This window comes from Cetorhinus maximus, chromosome 20 (genome assembly GCF_964194155.1).
Source record: "Cetorhinus maximus chromosome 20, sCetMax3.hap1.1, whole genome shotgun sequence".
Taxonomy (NCBI): Eukaryota; Metazoa; Chordata; class Chondrichthyes; order Lamniformes; family Cetorhinidae; genus Cetorhinus; species Cetorhinus maximus.
Window position 1 is genome coordinate 63,863,764 of NC_135898.1, and position 20,370 is coordinate 63,884,133.

At 42.6% G+C, this 20,370-nt stretch overlaps 1 protein-coding gene across 2 annotated transcripts in view; it reads right to left on the reverse strand.

Moving 5' to 3' along the window:
• Nucleotides 1–18,225, reverse strand: part of LOC144694436 (C-terminal-binding protein 2) — a 312,875-nt gene extending 294,650 nt beyond the window's left edge. The window contains exon 1 of one of the 2 annotated variants that reach the window (XM_078564845.1): nt 17,585–18,225. The gene's annotated coding sequence lies outside the window, so the exon portion shown is untranslated. The remainder of the gene's footprint in view (nt 1–17,584) is intronic. The other variant, XM_078564840.1, reaches the window with a different exon arrangement.
• Nucleotides 18,226–20,370: the final 2,145 nt, after the last annotated feature.

The window sequence follows — 20,370 nt, forward strand, 5'->3', positions numbered from 1 at the left end:
CCCCACTTGTCGCTGCCCCCACCTCAGAGAACCATCAACTTCCTGAGGTTACTGTTGACCAGAAACTGAACTGGACTAGCCACATAAATAGTGTGACTACAAGAGCAGGTCAGAGGCTGGGAAATCTGCAGTGAGTAGCTCACTTCCTCACTCCCCAAAGCCTGTCCGCCATCTACAAGACTCAAGTCAGGAGCACGATGGAATACTCTCCACTTGCCTGGATGAGTGCAGCTCCAACAATGCTCAAGAAGGTCAACACCATCCAGTACAGAGCAGCCTACTTGATCAGCACCCCATCCACTGCCTTCAACATACAGTGGCGGCAGTATGTACCATCTAGAAGAAGCACTGCAACAACTTGCCAAGGCTCCTTTGACAGCAACTTCCAAACTGCTACTTCCACCACCTACAAGAATAAGGGCAGCAGACTCATGGGAACACCACCCAATTCAAGTTCCCCTCCAAATCACACACCATCCTGACTTAGAACTATACCGCCATTCCCTCATTGTTGCTGGGTTAAAAACCTGGAACTCTCTTCCTAACAGCACTGTGGGTGTATCTACACCAGATGGACTACAGCAGGTTAAGGCGGCAGTTTACCACCACCTTCTCAAGGGCAATTAGGGATAAGCAACAAATGCTGACCTTGCCAGCAACACACACGCTCCATGAAAGAATTTTTTTAAAAATTACTGGCGGCTGCTTATTTGGACAAAACATCACAAGTTCAATCGTTAAAACATAGAAACAGCATCTCAGAAGTGACTCTGTTTCTCCTGCGGCCTTTTTCCTCTACAGATGATGATTAATTTTCTTGATGGAGACTATAAAAAGACAGCAAACACAAAGAAAATACACCAGGTTTAGAATTTTCAGCTTGAAGCTACATTTTTGACAAGACATTTAGGTGGCATTTTCCCGTCATATGTAATACATGGTGGAAATGAACCCAATTCCTCCCCATGCTTCCAGTCCTCAGCTGGTCCCATTCAATTTTATTACAACTGTCTGTTTATTGAATCGTCAGGCTTGAATGAGTCACATTCCAGACTTCATACATTGGCATGTCTGGCTGCGCAGAAGGTGCAATTTGGGCTCTAAATATGTTCAAATGTGTAATCTTCACAGAAAGGAATACTCACTCATTGCAATAAAGGCAGACAGCACACATTATCTAGTTAACAGCAGTGAACAGAATAGGTGCATTTAGAAAGCGGTTGAGATTTTAATTTCTATTCAATTCACAGGGATAGTCAGTTAAATGAAATCATTAAGTACAATAAACCCCTGGTAACACAATATTGATGATGCATTTTTAAACAGATTATGACAACATTTTAAAGAATAAATTCAATGCTGGCATTAATGGTTGGCTCAGCCTTTGAAGAGAAATGGAGTATATGGCACTCAAACTGAAATATCAATGATTCGGCACACTCAATTCTCACTATAGCAGACAAAAAAGTGCAGATTTCCACTCTCGTCTTGTTCAGGATATGAGGCATATCCAGCACACTGGGGAATTAGTGCTTACACATTACTCATGTCTAAAAACAGTACAGAATAATCGTTGATATGTCATAGTTGATTTCCTGAAGCATGACTGGCTAAAGAGTCAAGATAAATGCATTAGGTTTCATGCTTAAAGGAAGTTATTCCTTCACAAACTAATGTTGAATGATCCACAGTATTGACGAATAGCAATAATAATCAAAAGATGCGAGGTAGTGGACTATAGGTTAATAGGAAAAGTGCCACACATCGCTCCTGCTGGTGCTACGCTAATCAGAATGAAACTGGGAGGACTTTCAAACACACTCAGATTTTGTCTCTCTCCAGGAGAGATCCCATTGATTACATTTCTCCAAGACAAACAGACAAAACATTCCAAATAACATTCCCCAAAAGTACACAGAGTGGCCTGTGTGTGAATTAGTGAATTACACCCATTGGGATTATTTAGACAAGGTGAAATAATCATTAATCACAAAATAACATGAAATAACAATAACAAAATAACCTTTTTTGTGGCTGCTTGAAACACAAACCACTCTATTCACAACAAAGGCAGCAGCATAAGAAACACCACTGTGCTTAAATCTACAAAGCCAAACAATTTTCAGTTATTATACTGTACTCAAAAAGATTCAAACTCTACTGTTCCCTGAGTTGACTATCAGAACCAGAGACTTTTATCCAATTAAGCAGTGTCCAGTGAGACAAAAGGTGTGTTAATCTCTCCCAGTTTTGTCTGAATCAAGACACTTTCATCTCTTTTCTCAGGCTTTTACTTCTAATAAACGGGAAGTAAATTACACCCAAAAAAACAGCTAAAATTATCAGTTTTGAATGTATTCGTACATTGATACTTTTATTTCCCAAAATGGTGCCTTTTGCTGTCCCATCTGATCCATAGGGAACTTGATGATTGTGGATTACAACAATAAATCAGATATGATAAAAGAGAATGGAAAAACAAATCACAATCAACCTTAAAGGCAAACGTTAATATAAGTGTTTCCCAAGCCATCTAAATGGATAATGCAATACAAACAAACTGACGGAAAGTCAGTTTGGCTCAATGAGTAAACATATTATGAAAAAAAACTACAAATTAATACTTCTGTCCTAAATTTTTTCATATTCCAGTCTTCCTCACTTGAAAGCAATGGTTCTTACTGGGGTATAGCTCCATAAGCTACCAACAGCCCTCTAGTGCCACATCCAAATAGTCATTCTTTGTGTATGTTAGCCATGATAACAAGTGTCAGCAACTATTACTGTCCTCACTCAATATACACATCTGTGTACATTCCAGCCCAAAGTGTGGTGCATTACCTCAATGTAGCTGTAACTCACCATGAATCAAGAATCCAACCTGGCACCTTCTGGCCTCCCTAACCAGGCTATACTGGGAAATGAAATTAAAGCATTTTCATGAAAAATATAAAAATCCGTACAGAGCAGCAAGGTTCCAGTTTAAGCAGAGGTAGCCACAGTGGGGACTGCTACAAGTGACCACAAAGACCCATCATAAATAGAAGTAAAAACTTCCAGGGCTCCCACTTCTGACCGCTATCCAGTGACTCTAGCTGGAAGCACTCGTCTGTGAATATCAGACAAAGATGGCAACAGGCTTTGCTCTGATCTCACTTATGGTTCCACTAGGTGCTAAGATTTACAGTCAAGGTTCACAGATGAATAATAGCCACGTGAGCCACGAGGAGTTGTTGTTCAGGGAAGGGTTCAGGAAAACCTTGTGCTAGTCCATCAGTCCTCCCAACTAAAACCTGAATCCCCATCCTGTGCCACCCAAACACAACTTGTTTCAGCAACGCATGACAGTGCTAATGGCTTCTTTATAGGTCTGTAACTCAATAAAATGCTTTGTTGAAATTCATTGTTATCCTCTGTGCAACACCTAGTGCCTACAGCATCAGACTGAACAATAAGCACAGTCTTTATTTCCACACACAGTAACTGATAGATTTTTGTATTAAGGCTCCTATTGAGTCACATAGTTAAACGTTCACACTGACTCCATGAGTCACTGGTAAGTCAAATTCTTTCTGGTGCTGTCACAATCCTGTAAACTGTTATATCTTAATCTCCCATTTAGGAATTATTTAGGATGGTGGCCATCAACCTCTCGCAAGACAAGATCTCACACAACATAGAGTAGTTTCAAATCTCCTTTACAGGTTGTCTCCAGTGACAAAAGCATCCGCTGAGGCAACCCTGTTATGTAAACAACCCGATACCATTGCCCTAGGGAACAACTAAACTCTCCTTGGAAAGGTTTCACTGGGTGCTCTTGACAAGGAAGAGCCCCAGGCTGCAAAGGCAAGGAGCTGCCGATCTGTCAGCCCATCTGTACAAGCAGGAGTAATTTTTCCACAATGGCTGTGCTTTATTGACCTCCCCCGAGTGTCAGGGAAAGTCCGAATTGGGAGTACAAAGTTGCAGCTCCGGCTTTGTGCTACCTCTGCAATTGCACCATGGCGGTGGTTCTGCTGTTGCCAAACCCACCATACAATGCAGCATAAGACACAGAGCAGGATCAGGAGCAAGAGAATTAACATAGTCACGTGGTCACTTGTGTTCGAATAAAAATGGGGTAAAAACTCTCATCCACTCCAACAGCTCACGTTAAGATCCTTAAACTAAAAATTGTTTGAAACTTGTTCAAATTATTTTAAATAATTTACTATTCAGATAATAAATTATCCTTTGCATTTCTACCTCTGAAGCTGATCATCAGTGAACTTACTTAAAATTCAGGGGTCATCTGGTCAGATTTACTCGTGGAAATAAAAACAAGATTCCAAAAATAGTTCCAACATACTCTCTACACATCAATACAAACACTTTTTTAAAAATCTATTATTTTTCAGGATACTAACATTTTGATGAGTGATAAAGGGCTTAACATAAAAGTAATTGAGGTGCAGTCATTTTAAGCACTGGTCCACACTAATCATTGACAAAACAAACTAAATCTGTCAGTTAGTTCATTCTGTTACAGAATAAAAATGGACAAACCATGTACATAGTGCTGGGAATAGCCCGGGTTGTCTTGCGAAAAATAGCTCTCTCTCTCTCTCTCTCTCCATAAAATCTTCCTAGCTCCATTCCTCAATATAACTTAACTGATTTAAAAAGATCTGTGCTCCTGTCCCTTTTCAGGATCTGCTCAAAACTTAAATGTCCCTCAGATTTGTTAAACACAACTCAAAACATTAAAATTAGTTAACATGTCGGATAACTATCTTAACTGAAGATTTTCAAGTTCTACTTGTCAAATGATTGCTTCATGGTGTTAGTGTTTTAAGTTGAGAATAAACAACATGGAGCATTGTTAAATTCAGTCTCTCCCTCACCCAAAAAAAGGTTCACTGTTGGTCAATAATTGCAAATTAACACTTAACACATCTGTATGACATTCTTCATATTGTTTAAACTGAGGCAGTAACCCATTTCAGATACTGTGTAAAGTGAACATCTCTTCTAAGATATCAGTCATAAGAATGTCATGCAAACATATTAAGTATTTATCTGCCAATATCATTAACCATAATTTCCAGGTTATAATGTGCAAATAATAAGTGAATAACATTCCTTCTTACAATTAATAAACAGATTATTCTTTTGCTCCCTGTTATTTGGTCCCCTTTCTTAAATGTGCATAATTTTGTTTTAATCAAAACTAAGTTGTGTTTTTAAGTTTTGGTGTAATGATAAACATCCTCGGCGAATGTGATGATCAAGTCCTCTCATTACACACAAGCTATCTTTCTCTTCTCTCTTTACCTTATGGTATATCACCTGCCTAAAGGTCTGTCAGGTGGAGATAAAGAATTACACGCAAGGGGCTGTTTTGGTCCCAAATGTTCTTTATTCACAGTGAGTCACATCTAGTGTGATTCAAATATATCAGACTCACCAGCATCTATAAATACAATCTGATCTTTCCACAGAGTATATACAGACCAAGACAAGTCAAATGCTCCACAAGACACGGGGTCCAGGACCCTCTTCAACTGTAAAGGGGAGAAACAGGGGGAAGAGGGCAATGAAACGGACGATGTTGGGGAGCCACCCAGGGCTAAGTGGTAGAAATGTGGTGCTGTAGATATTCATAATTGTGAATATTTTTAAGAGATCAAAACTTCCCCTGGTAGATTCAGTAGGTGATGTCCAGTCTGTGGTTAAATAGGTGGGGCAGGAAGGGCTGTGCACAGCCTATAGAAAAAATGCGTTTGATAAAGGCCCTTTTCCCATTCCTACTTGTAATGATTTTTTTATAGGACTTAAGTGCTGCACAGCTCCTTAGAATACTGCAGGGTTAACCTACAGTTAAGAGGAATAATTAGCTCCGGCAGTGAATGGTTACCGCACCAGCAATAAATTTCATATCATGCTGGAGTGAGATAACATTTTTTAGTACAGAAGAATACTTGAGCACCTGATTGGTTTAATAATACATCACAAAATGTTGGGCATACAACATACAGCTGCCGGCAACTATCAAACAGTGCAGTCATTGTTTAGCTTGAAAAAATAAATAACTACAAACAGTAGAAAATGGGTTGTTTGTACTTGCATCAATCTTGAAAGTGTATCTGCGTGGGGTTACTGTAACTTTTCTAAGTTCATTCATCATTATATTACTGCAAATCTCATTGTAATCCATTCAAATTTAACAAACCAACAAAACAAAAACAGCCCCATAGAAATGCCTCATACAATGCATTCATTATTCTATCAGCATTTCCTCTGAACCATGTGGAATTTACACATCAAAATTAATTAATTACAAATCTCTCAAATAAACGGTTATTTTTCTTCACTACTAGAGTAAATCTCTGAATGGCTATATTGAAAATACCAGTTATCAAAATAAGGCAAGCAATCTGAATGGAAAAAATATAGAAAGTGGCTTTTGAATCAAGTGGTCACTCAATGAGAAAAGCAAAATCAGGGCACCTTTTACACTGCACTTTAAAATGCTAAACTTTATAACAGGAAAATAGAGAACCATTTATGTCCACTATGAGGGAACTCATATTGACTAGTTGAATGAGGGCGTGATAGTAACCCTAAGCTTTCAGTTTATGTTGATCATCATTAATACAAACTACAAGCAATAAGAAATCTAATTCAATGTGTCCTTCATGTCAGCCATGGTTCACTGGTAGCTTCTGAGCCAGAAAGTGTGGAGTCTTTTTTATTCACTCACGAGATGTAAGCTTCGCTGGCTGGGCCAGTATTTATTTCCCATCCCTAGTTGCCCTTCAGAAGAAGGTGGTGAGCTGCCTTCTTGAACCACTGCAGTCCATGTGGTGTAGGTACACCCACAGTGCTGTTAAGAAGGGAGTTCCAGAATTTTGACCAAGCAACAGTGAAGGAACAGCAATATATTTCCAAGTCAGGAAGGTGAGTGACTGGGAGAGGAACTTACAGGTGGTGGTGCTCCCATGTATCTGCTGCCCTTGTCCTTCTACATGGTAGTGGTCATGGGTTTGGAAGGTGATGTCGAAGGAGCCTTGGTGAATTCCTGCAGTGTATCTTGTAGATGGTACACACTGCTGCTACTGTGCATCAGTGGTGGAGGGAGTGAATGTTTGTGGATGTGGTGCCAATCAAGTGGGTTGTTTGTCCTGGACAGTGTCAAGCTTCTTGAGTGTTGTTGGAGCTGCACTCATCCAGGCAAGTGGCATTCCATCACACTCCTGACTTATGCCTTGTAGATGGTTGCCAGGCTTTGGGGAGTCAGGAGGTGAGTTACTTGTCGCGTGATTCCTAGCTTCTGACCTGCTCTTGTAGCCAAAGTATTTAGATGGCTAGTCCAGTTCCGTTTCTGGTCAATGGTAACCCCCAGGAAGTTGATAGCAGGGGATTCAGTGATGGTAATGCCATTGAACATCAAGGGGCAATGGTTGGATTCTCTCTTGTTGGAGATGGTCTTTGCCTGACACTTGTGTGGCACAAATGTTACTTTCCACTTGTCAGCCCAAGCCTGGATATTGTCCAGGTCTTGCTGCATTTGGACATGGACTGCTTCACTATCTAAGGAGTCGTGAATGGTGCTGAATATCGCGCAATCAGCGAACATCCCCACTTCTGACCTTATGATGGAAGGAAGGTCATTGATGAAGCAGCTGAAGATGGTTGGGCTGAGAACACTACCCTGAGGAACTCCTTCAGTGATGTCCTGGAGCTGAGATGACTGATCTCCAACAACCACAACCATCTTCCTTTGTGCTTTACATGACTCCAACCAGCGGAGAGTTTTTCCCTTGATTCCCATTGACTCCAGTTTTGCTAGGGCTCCTCGATGCCACACTGTCAAATGCTGCCCTGATGTCAAGGGCAGTCACTCTCACCTCACCTTGGGAGTTCAGCTCTTTTGCCCAGGTTTGAACCAAGGCTGTAATGAGCTCAGGAGCTAAGTGGCCCTGGCAAAACCCAAATTGGATGTCCATGAGCAGGTTATTGCTAAGCAAGTGTCGCTTGATAGCACTGTTGATGACCCTTTCCATTGCTTTACTAATGATCGAGAATGGGCTGATGGAGTGGTAATTGGCCGGGTTTGATTTGTCCTGCTTTTTGTGTACAGGACATACCTGGGCAATTTTCCACATAGCAGAGTAGATGGCAGTGTTGTAGCTGTACTGGAACAGCTTGGCTAGGGGCACGGCAAGTTCTGGAGAACAAGTCTCCAGTACTATTGCCGGAATAGTGTCAGGCCCCAGAGCCTTTGCAGTATCAAAGTCCTGCTCCAGGGACAGGAGCACAAAATCTAGACTGGCACTCCCCAGTACAGTGATGAGGGAATGCCGGATTGTTGGAGATGCCGCCTTTCAGATGAAATATTAAACTGACGAGCCACCTGTCTTCTCAGCTGGATGTAAAAGATCCCATGGCACTATTTGTAGAAGAACAGAGGAGTTCTTCCTGTTGACCTGGCCAATATTTATCCCTCAACCATCATCACTAAAACAGATGATTTAGACTATTTGTTTCATGTCCATTTGTGGAACCTGGCTACCATGCTTCCTACAGACTAGGATAGCAATAGCACTTCAAATATACTTCTTTGGCTGTAACTGGGACACCATGAGGTCATGAAAGCCCAAATGATGAAGCTTTCCGTCTCAAAAAAATGTCTCCTGGAAGAACATCAACTGAAGACTAACAGCCCACTCTGTCTGAATAATGTCTCCCCCACCACCATGTGGGGCACACGAGGCAAAGCGGAAGTAACAGTACACAAACTCCTGGAGATGCTGGGATTCCAACTCCCTCTCTCTTCAAACAGAACAGTGTAAATGGGTTCCGTATAACAACTGCAATGAAGACTGCCAGAAACACTTGCAGAACATTTTGCTCCTCCTTGCAGTTCATCTTTTAAAACAAGCATGTTTATAAAAGTATTTTTTGTGGTCCTTCTGTTCAAGGCTCCAGTTAAGCGACAATTTAAAAACTAACATTCACTCACAATTAATAGCGTCAGAATGCAAATGTGAGTTCAATTAGTACAAAGGAAACTGAGTCATTCAGATACTATTTATAACCATAAATCTGCAACTAGGGAACTCTAAATAATCCACATTCTCTAAACACAGGATTCCTGACAGTATGACATAACCAGGTTCCACATTCAAATCTGCAGCGGCGAAAGTTAAATTGATTCAATCACTTGGCTGGCCTTAACGCAATTTACTTTACAACATCACAATGAAAGGTCATCAGCCTGAAATGTTAACTGTTTCTCTCTCCACAGATGCTGCTTGGCCCGCTGAGTGTTTCCAACAGTTTCTAATTTTATTTCAAATTCTCAGCATCCAAGGTATTTTGCTTTTGTTACTTTCAATACAAGTGTTTTTCACAAAACGTGGACAAAATGTAAAAAACATTAAAAAGCACAAACATTGGCCAATATCTTTACGGTTTTCTAGCGTTTATACATTAATCTTGTTGCCATTTTCTCCAGATACATGTTAAAATGAAGATCCATTTAACTCAATTGGAGGCAGTTCTCCTCTTAAACCAACCATGTACCAGCTTCTCCACTTCATTATAGCTCACCCTGGATTGATTGTACAACAACTTGCAATTATATGGCACTTCTCACAAAGAAAGAGGTATATCAAACACGAGTTTTAAGAGCCTTTGCGAAGTAATGGAAAAATGTAAGAAGCAGGATAGTGAAGTGGAGGGATCACTTTGTTTCAGAGATAGCAGAAGCTGAGATTGGACATGTTAGACTAGAGGGCGAAACAGATGAAGCATGAAAACTGAAGCGGAGAGCAGCTCTGGGATACAGCTGAACTAACAGAATGATGAAATGCCAACCCACGAAATCGAGCCTCAAATACTGTACTACCTACACTCGCAGTTAGCAAGCTTTATGCCTATTTACAGCCAGGGCTCTTGCTGCAATGATTGTTCATTTTCAGGAGAAAGGAACTTGCAGGATTAGTTCAGTTTCACAGAAGCTAAACTTCTACCAGCTGATCATAAGAATGTGGAGAGCAATCATAGGCAAGAGTGCAGTTATCCCTTCTGTTAAAGGAACAACTTCAGTGGCGGGAGGCAACAAGGAGAGACAGCGACAGGGAGAGGAAAACTAATTTACGACCAAGATAAACATAAATGGAAAAAATAGTAACATGTCCAAAGTTCCACTTTCATCATCTTCCATTCGACCTGAAGTCCTGTTTTGCACAATTGTTTTACTGTGCTTAATTTTTCTTTTTATACAACAACCATATTAAGACCAGAGCAGAGCTGCACATGAGGCAACACATTTCTTCCACTTTCTTTTTATATCTAACAAATTACGCTATTGATTATTCCCAGAATGAAGACCATAAACAGGTCATTTGTCTGACATAAAGCACCCTATCAAGAGGGCCAGCAAGATACAATAGGGAATCACCACTCCAGTGGGTATCGCCCCAGTATTCAAACAGAAGAGTAAAATATATTTCTTTGAAGGTGTAAAACTTGCAGTCTAGACAAGTAGATTATTTAACTGAAGCCTGAGGAAGCTGCTGATGTACCCTAGATATAGTGGTTTTACTATTTCTGCATGAACAGAGCTTCAGAAGTAACAGCAAACATTCTGTCTAGAATAAATACTGAACACAAGTACTGCATTGCAAAATGCTTTGTGATGCCCCTTTTTCTGACATTATTTTTCCTAACCACACAAGTGCATTTTTCAACTGTTTTGATGTCACCAATCAAAACAAAGTCAATTTTCTGAACAGTAAGATGTTCATGTACTAATGCACAAGAAGCAATTTCTTTCATTTGTTGCAACACCTGGACAGATTTCCATTTTTATAGAAGCCCCACAATCAATGAGTGGAGCAGGTGAAAATACATGTACTTAAATCAGAAACAATACCACACACACCAAACACATACACGCCAAACACACAAACTCTTAACTTAGGCCTGCTGTAACGCAGTGTAAAATAAACATGATGTTGAAACTAGATTTCTTAACTGGAAAATTGACTGGAAATCTGATTATTTTCACAACACCGCAAATTAAAAGAATGAAACTTAATACCTGGAATTTTAAATGAGTGGAATGAACAATCTTAAACTGTCTGCACAATAAACTCTTGAAAATATATCTGTATCAAGAGTGCTTCTGATCAGATGTGGATGAAGGCAAAGCCCAGTATAGCATTAAACCACAGAGACTAAAAGGTCACCAGGTTGAACTGCCTATTTCACTGAGTTAGTTGGTCACCACCAGGGCAGCAGGAGTGGCTTTACAATTGATGGGAGTGCTCTCTGAATTAGTGAAGCCAAGGTTCCCATTCCTGGTCACTGCCCATTATCATTGCCGGAAAATTGGCACTGGGGTAAACTGTGATGCCCTGCCTGGTTGCACAGCCCGTCCGCACTCACTATCCAGACTCATGTGGAGACTACTGGAGAACTCTGTTAATTGTAACTGAGCAACAGCCAGAGTCTTCAGAAAACAGATGGTGGGGGAAAGTTAGTAGAACTACATTTACAGAAATTCATTTGTTTGATCCCTCATACTCCATTCTCAAGCATAAACTTAGGTGAAAAATCAGACACAGAACAAATTCATAGGCTTCTGCCACACTGCAACTGGCCAGCAACAGGTGCACAAGAGAAACTCAGAAGAATCATCACCCTCTTCCCTCCCTACAGGATCAAATAAACAGAAGTAGACCATAAAGGGGAGTCAGTGGACGTAGCATAATTGGATTTTCAGAAGGCTTTTGATAAAGTCCCCCACAGGAAGCTGGTTAGCAAAATTAAAGCACATGGGGCAGGAGGTAATACACTGGCATGGATTAAGGATTGGGTAATATGCAGTAAACAGAGAGTAGGAATAAATGGGTCATTCTCACATTGGCAAGCTGTGACTAGTGGAGTGCTGCAAGGACCAGTACTCGGGCCCCAGCTGTTCACAATGCATATCAATGGTTTGGATACAGGGGCGAAATGTAATATTTTTAAGTTTGCAGATGAAACAGAGCTAGGTGGGAATGTGTGTTGTAAGGAAGATGCAAAGTGGCTTCAAGAGGATTTGGACAGACTTAGTGAGTGGGCAAGAACATTGCAGACGGAATATAATGTGGAAAAATGTGAGGTTAGCCACTTTAGTAGGGGGAACGGATGTGCAGAGTATTTCTTAAAGGGTAAGAGATTGGAAAGTGCAGATGTACAAAGGGACCTGGGTGTCCTTGTCCATAAGTCACTGAAAGCTGACATGCAGGTGCAGCAGGCAATTAGGAAAGCTAATGGTGTGTTAGCCTTTATCGCAAGAGGATTTGAGTACAGGAGTAGCAAAGACTTGCTACAATTGTATAGAACCTTGGTTAGACTGTACCTGGAGTACTGTGTACAATTTTGGTCCCCTTACCTCAGAAAATATATAATTTCGATAGAGGGAGTGAAATGAAGATTCACCAGACCAATTCGGGGGATGTCAGGTCTGTCCTATGGGGAGATTGGGGAAACCAGGCCTGTACTCTCTAGAGTTTCAAAGAATGAGAGGTGATCTCATTGAAACCTACAAAATACTTAAAGGGATAGACAGGGCAGATGTAGGTAAGATGTTTCCCCTGGTTGAGGACTCTAGAACCAGGGGACACAATTTCAAAATAAGGGGGAAGCCACTTAGGACCGAGATGAGGAGATTTCTTTTACTCAGAGGGTTATAATCTTTGGAATTCTCTACCACAGAGGGCTGTGGAAGCTCAGTCATTCAGTACATTCAAAGCAGAGATTGATGGATTTCTAAATAATAATGACATAAAGGGATACGAAGATCGTGTGGGAAAAAGGCATTGAAGTGGATGGTCAGGATTGTACTGAATGTTGGAGCAGGCTCAGCAGGCTGAATGGCCTACTCCTGTTCCTATATCCTACATTCCTATACTTAAATTGCAGCCCCCTCCCCGTGTCTGTTCCACCATTCTATTAGATTATGGCTCCTCTGTACCTCAGATCCATTTACCCACCTTTTCTCCATTTACCTTAAAGACTTCCCTAATAAAATCTATCAATCTCAAACTTAGAAATTTCAATTAACCAAGCATCCACACCCTTGTGGGAGAGAGTTCCAGATTCCCACAACCCTTTGTGCAAAAAGTACTTCCTGATTTCACTCCAACTGGCCTACCATTACTTTCATTATGTTCTGATTCTCCACCAAAGGAAATACTGTAGGCACAGAGAAATGATCACTTTAAAATTTCAATTAGATCACCCCCTCAGCCTCTCAAACTCAAGGGAACCAAAGCCAAGTTTGGGCAACTTCATAATTCAACCCTTTAAGCCAGGACTTCCCACACAGTGGGTTGCATCCCCACAAGATTTTGGGGTTGTGAGCTCTGAGGCTCGGACTGAGTGCTAACAGCTACAAAGCCCCTTTAAATCCTCGCGCTTTTTCTCTAATGGACAGATATTTGAGGCCTGATTCCTGCTGTAAAAAAAAAAGGCTGTGAAAGCGTCAGTGTTTTTTTTTTAAAAAAGCCATGCAGTTTAAATGCTTCGCAACCTGCTCAACCCCATTCTGACCCCCAACCCTGCTCAGCAACTGAAGCCCCCACCTTGCTCAAAAACTCTCATAACCTCCCCGCCTCCCCAAAAATTCACTCTGGAACCACATAAAGTCTGGGGTATAAAAATGAGGTCACACAGGAAAGCACTACTTTAAGCCCTAGTAACATTCTGATGAATCAGTGCTGCACCCTTCCGAAACCATTAGCTTTCCTGAGGTACAGTGCCCAAAACTGAACACACTGCTCAAGATGGGATTTGAGCAAAGCTCCGTACTACTGAATCTTCTTTTTTACCCCTTTAATCCATCCCCTTTGGAGATAGGGGTCAACTTTGCATTAGCCTGTCTGGTTGATTTTTTATATCTGTTCGATAGATACCCAAATCCTTTTGCTCCTCGTCACTCCCCATTAAGGAAAATATCCTGATTTGATTTGTTCAAATTTAGTGATTCATAATTCCACACATTGCACTCCATCTGCCATAGTTTTGCCCACTCACTTAGCCTATGGTCCCACTGACACGAGTTATTGTGCCAATAAGTTAGAGTTATCTGTAAATTTGAATATACAACTTTCTCTTCCTTCATCCAAGTCAATTTTTACAGTGAAAATCTGTGGGACGAGTACAGGGTTCTGGGAAACACCACTTGTCAGCTCCCACCAATCCTTCTGTCACTCTGGTCTGTCTCTGACCTCACAATTAATCACCAACCCACTTAACGTGCTCCTGGATACTAAACTTCTCCTTGGAATAGCTAACACATTTTTTGCAAGTTAAGAAATTTGGGAAGAGGGAGAGGTTTCTGCGAGTGTGCCAGTGTTTGCAGGGGTGGCCCACATGGAAAAGGAGTATGAAAATCAATATCAGGAAGGGAAGTGTCTGACCTGTGATCTTTCAAGATGTCCAAAATGAGTCAGTATGCATGCTAACCCACTATGTCAGTGGACTCCTTTCCCTTTTCATTGGAACAGTAGGATTTAAAAGGTATCCTTGTTTTGATTTTGAGAATTTATTGCAAATGATTGACCATTTACAGTGCACATGAAAGCCACAACTTCACTAATATATCACCAAAACAATGTAAGGAATCAAACAGGGAAACTTCCTGAATCAGCCTCTATTGGGCTGCATAGCTGGGTTACTGCAGGAGTCAAACTCTGAACCCATTTTACCTTAATTATACAGCAGCAAAGTTAGAGTCAGATGCAAATCTATCTGTAAAATGAACCAGTTTCTATTATTAATTCATAATGCTTCACCTTGCCTTGTTCAACTGGGAACGGAACTCATAAGATTATATTTTGTGTTATTTCCTATCACTACTTAATCATTCACCAATTATATGATCTGACAATGTGTCTATTGTCTGGATAATGCTAACTGGTACACATTATGCATCCTGAAAAATATCTGCATCAACACACTTTGCAAAAATATACAATGCCAAGTTCAGGCCCAAATCCTGCATGGGTCAAAGATCACTTATTAAGCTTCCATACTGTATTTACCTTGCTTTATTAGTAAGCAATAACCCAAACAAAATCAATTCATTCATAAGGAAAAGAGTATGGAATAAATACATTATTCAACAGGTAGTACTTGCTCTGACTATACATGGCCCTGAATTACTATCTGTACACCATTCTCAGCCTGTCAAATATGAAGCACTGAGAGAAAAATATAGTGCTTCTCACTGATTGTTTGTATTTAGATTTCACTATCTATGTAAAATTTGCAAATAAGAAGAATGTTAATCCTGGATTTGCTATAGGAAACTTCGAAAAAGGGAATCTGTTTAAAACACACACAAACCTTTAATCAAAAAGCCTGATTTGTGACAACACTTTTCCTACATTTTAAATTTCACAATTGTATCATGCCACCATAAACCTTATAAAATAAATGACCTTGTGCTAGTTACTCACAATCACAGTGGTTTGTAGAGAAAGACATTCAGTGTCATGTGGTCTTTCAATAAAAAGACTTCAGATCTGAAAATTCTGAATGTCAAAATGGTCGACTTCTAAAACTGTAAACACCTCTTCAAAGCAATCTAAAAATCAATGGATGTTTCAGTAAAAGCTCCTTCCCAGTGATGCCAAGAGGAAAGTTGTGAGTCGCCCTTTTTAAACAACTTTTAAGATGACATTTTAGTTTGTGGAGTTAGAGACTGGGACAGAGAAATATGGTGAGGAGGGGATGTTCTGCTGGTTGGGGGCGGGGGGCAGAGTATTGTGGGAGAGCACAGCAGGAAGTGGAGCTGAGGCCAGGTTCATAGCCTGAAAATTCCCAAACATTAACCGAAATTAGGAAGGCAGAAACTAGGGCCCCTGAGGCTTGGCTGCAGCTCTGCTGATGCTGCTCATCGCAGTCTGGTCCCAACATACCAGGTAGCTGCCAAATGGCTCCCAGCCTCTCCCGGGGTAAACCACAATCTCAATCTATCCCCTCCCCACTCCCAACATGTACAAGAACACCCCACCCTTCCCAGAATAGACACCATCTCCTTTCAGCCATCCTCAGTCTCTGATGGGGTGGGGGGGCGAGGGGGGTGCAGATTGGGACCAGATCTGAACATGAGCTAGGCCCTAGGTGCATCCACCTGGGCAATGGGTCTGCCAATCTGCCCAAAAGGGGGAAGGAGTGAGGGTGGGGAGGTTAAGGTGGTGAGGAGGGGAGGATGAGAGGTGAAGGAGAGGATGTGGGGAAAGCATGGGCGAGGGTAGGACGATTGTGGGAAGGGGTTGATGGGGGTGAAAGGGATTGGGTGAGGCAGGATAATTGGGGGTGAGAAGGTTGGGGTGGGGGTTGTGTTGAGTTGAATGGGGCAGCATGGGGAGAGAAAGGGTGATGATTTTGGTTGGCTGGGGGGATGTTGGGAAAAGGGGTGGCCAGGTGGGCCCTGAGGGCACTGAGCAGTGGAAAATGTGAGGTGGGCTGATGGCAATCAGCTAAGGGCAGTGGGCTCTTTGGGCATAGGCAGTGAGGGCATCAGACTGATGGCAGTGGGCTGTGTGGGCACTGGGCAATGAGCTGCAGGCAGTGGGCAACAGACAAAAAAGTGTGCAACAGACAATGCACAATGTGAGCACTAGGCAAAGGAATGAGCCAGCGGGTTGTGGGAAATGGGCAATGGGCCATGGCCTGAGGGCACCGTAGGTAATGGGCATTGTGAGCATTAGGGGGCTGAGTAATGAGCACTGGGCAATGGGCAGGTTAATGAGCCGTGATCAGTGAGTTGAGGAGAGTGGGCAATGAGCAGTGCAGCCAACAGGCAGTGGACAATGTGCAGTGAGGGTAATGGTCAGATGGGCAAGCGGGTAATGGGCAGGGAGGCAATAGGCAATGGAGTAATGAACAGGATATTAACTGGCAGTGAGGGTAATGGGCAGTAGGGTTAATTGCCTAATGCACAGTGGCGGAGGGGGGGGGGGGGGGAATGAACAGTGGGGGTGCGGAATGGGCAGTGGGAGTGGGGGAGAATGGGCTGTGGGAGGGGTAAGTGGCAGGGGGAGGGGTCATGGACAGTGGTGCGGGGGCCATGGACAGTGGGGGGTTAATGGACAGTGGGGAAGGTCATGGAAAGTTGGGGGGGCAACGGGCAGTGGGGGTGTAATGGACAGTGGGGGGGCAGTGCGGGTGTAATGGGCAGTGGGGGGGTAATGGGCAGTGGGGGGGGTAATGGGCAGTGGGGGGGGTAATGGGCAGTGGGGGGGGTAATGGGCAGTGGGGGGGGTAATGGGCAGTGGGGGGGGTAATGGGCAGTGGGGGGGGTAATGGGCAGTGGGGGGGGTAATGGGCAGTGGGGGGGGTAATGGGCAGTGGGGGGGTAATGGGCAGTGGGGGGGGTAATGGGCAGTGGGGGGGGGTAAAGGGCAGTGGGGGGGGTAACGGGCAGTGGGGGGGGTAACGGGCAGTGGGGAGGGGGGGGTAACGGGCAGTGGGCTCTCTGGGGCGGGAGGGAGGAAGGGAGGGAGGGAGAAGCCGCCGCTGTCCAAAGCCGGGTCGGTACCTCTCTGATCGCCGCCAAGTTACAGCCGCCTGTCCCTTGGCACCACCGCCACTCTCAGCATCTCCATCACTTGCTGTCCTCGCACACGTTTCCCATCGGCTCGCTGCGGACAGCTGGTCCACATCCAAAAAAAAATAATAAACTTAATCCTCCAACTAACAGCCTGTAAGATCCGAGTGACGGAGCCGATCCCCCGGCAGCGGCAGCAGCTTCTTTCTGCAGAGAGAGAGGGAGAGAGGGAGAGACAGAGGGAGAGGGGGGGGTGGGGGGAGAGCCAGGCGGGTTTGCTGCTCAAATCCTCGGCAAACGCCTCTTCCGTGTGTGTTGCTCTTGGTGGATGGAAAAGCAGCTTCTCCCCTCCTCCTCCAAACACAAACAGACAGAGTTGTAGAGCGAGAGAGGAGTCCGGGCTGGCCGGGCTGGCAGGATGGGGGACTTGCTGGGCTCGGCTCGCCTGCGATCGTGCTGGGCTCCGCGGGCGGGGTCTGCTCCAAACCAATGACACAGCCCCACATGGACAGCCGCGCCTCCACCACTCCACACTACAGCCGCTCACTTTTACACTCCAGCCTGATAACATCGACACGCAGACACCCAGGGAGCTGAGTCCTACCCTAACAAAAAAACACACACACACACACAACAGCACCGCCTACAAACCTCAACTTTCCAACTGCAGTATTTCAATGTTTCAACAACAAAAAAATACGTTCGCACTTAAGCATATGTGATGCAACATTTGCCCTCTTTTTACCATTTTCAGTCTTATTTAAAAATATCCAATGCAAGTGAGGCGGCCTAACTTTTTTTTTTGTGGCTTGCTTACCGCAGCCACATCTCAACATTTGACCTCTGCTAAATGAGCAAAACTGTTTAATTAAACACAAAGCACCCCAAGCAAAGCTGCAGACTTAAGTCAAAATTTAATTTTTATCTAATTGAATATTGATAAAAGCAATCGCCTGAAACTAAGTTGCAGGCTTAGTTTTTTTTAAAAAAATGAAAGTGTTCTCGTTCAAGCAAAGCTAAAAATAAGTTGCAGCCAGAATTTGGCAAGACGTTTCCCATTTCTGATTGTGTTTGTATCTGACAGTGGGTTTACTGGTTTGAATTTTGGAAGGTCATGAGACGAAGAAAGGTCTGTTCTCATTATAGTTCCTTCCTTGGCAGTTTCAGGTTTAATCTATCTACATCATGGACAGCATTTAGCAAAGTTTTGAATGCATGTAGGTCAAACTGCAATAAGCATTGGTGTCAGGCACATCAAGTGGCTCAACAGGCCAATTACCTTTTCAGTCTTGCATCCAGCATGTGGCATCACTTCAGACCTTAGAAGTATAAAAAGGAAGAGAAAGAAAGTCAGTCATTTCCTTTGACTTTGATAACTTGGCATCTCCCCATGAGCAGAGGCCAAGGATTTACAAGCAGCTACCAAATTACAGAAACTTCAACAATTCTTGGCTAACCTCAGGATGTGCCTATTTAGATCGCTTCCCCAGAGGGAGACAGGACTTTAAAGGGAAACACTGGATATCCAGCTTAATAACTAAATATCATAACCCTGTTTCACCACCAATTTCCACAAAGAACTACACAAAAGATCAGAGCCAGATATAACATTTAATGATAGCAGACTAAAGTTAATTTCAAGTCTTGTCGATGACTCTAAGGATCCCTTAAATTTCAAATGCTGCTTTTGGCCACTTTTTTATTCAGTAAGTAACCGAAAATAATTATATTTCTGGTACCTATGATATGAACTACTATCAGCCTGAATGAAATGCACTAATATAAATTTGAAATCCCTATTACCAGAAAATAGGTGATATGGTTAATTAATACATGTATTCCATATGAATAAATATTACCAACATTAATTCAGTATTTATTTTAGATTCATTTTTATAAAACCCTGGAACAATTTATGGCATGTAGAAAGGGAATTGTTTTGACAAAATTTAACCAGATACTGATATATAAGATTGTATGTGACAGACTTTTGCAGATTTTCTGGCACAAGTATGAAAGTATTGGAATTCTTCCAAATGTCATGAGACAGCAGGAGAATAATGGAAATTCTTCTAAAACATCTTCACTTACTGTGGGATTCTCACAAAAGCATTTTTATGCCTTACCAGCCACTCACCATCAGCAGTGCTCCATAATCAGCTAGCAGAAAGCAGAATGAGGGATGCAATTATTCCCATCCCTCTCAGTGCAATTCCACAAAGTGCTCCTTCTATTGGTAAAAAAAACGATAAAATTCTCACAACAGAGCCAAGTGAATGCAGGTAACAAGCAGGGCAAAGACTCACAGTGACATCCTCCTATTTGGGATAACTGGCTGAACAATCAAACTGCTAAAAATTAGCTTTCAATTATTGAAATCTAAAGCAGCAGCCTGTTTACTGAAGGCAAGCCCACTTAATTATAAGCTATTGGCTTGTTGATTTTAACAATGTAAATTAACCAGAAACTAATAGGGACATCTATAAGATGCACTGCAGAAACTCACCCATGACTGCTACCATCTAGAAGGACAAGGGCAGCAGATACATGGGAACACCACCACCTGGAAGTTCCCCTCCAAGCCACTCACCATCCTGACTTGGAAATATCTCACTGTTCCTTCACTGTCACAGGGTCAAAACCCTGGAACTCCCTCCCTAATAGCACTGTGGGTGTACTTACACTACAGGGACTGCAGCAGTTCAAGAAGGCAGCTGACCACCACCTTCTCAAGGTCAATTAGGGATGGGCAATAAATGCTGGCCTAGCCAGCGATG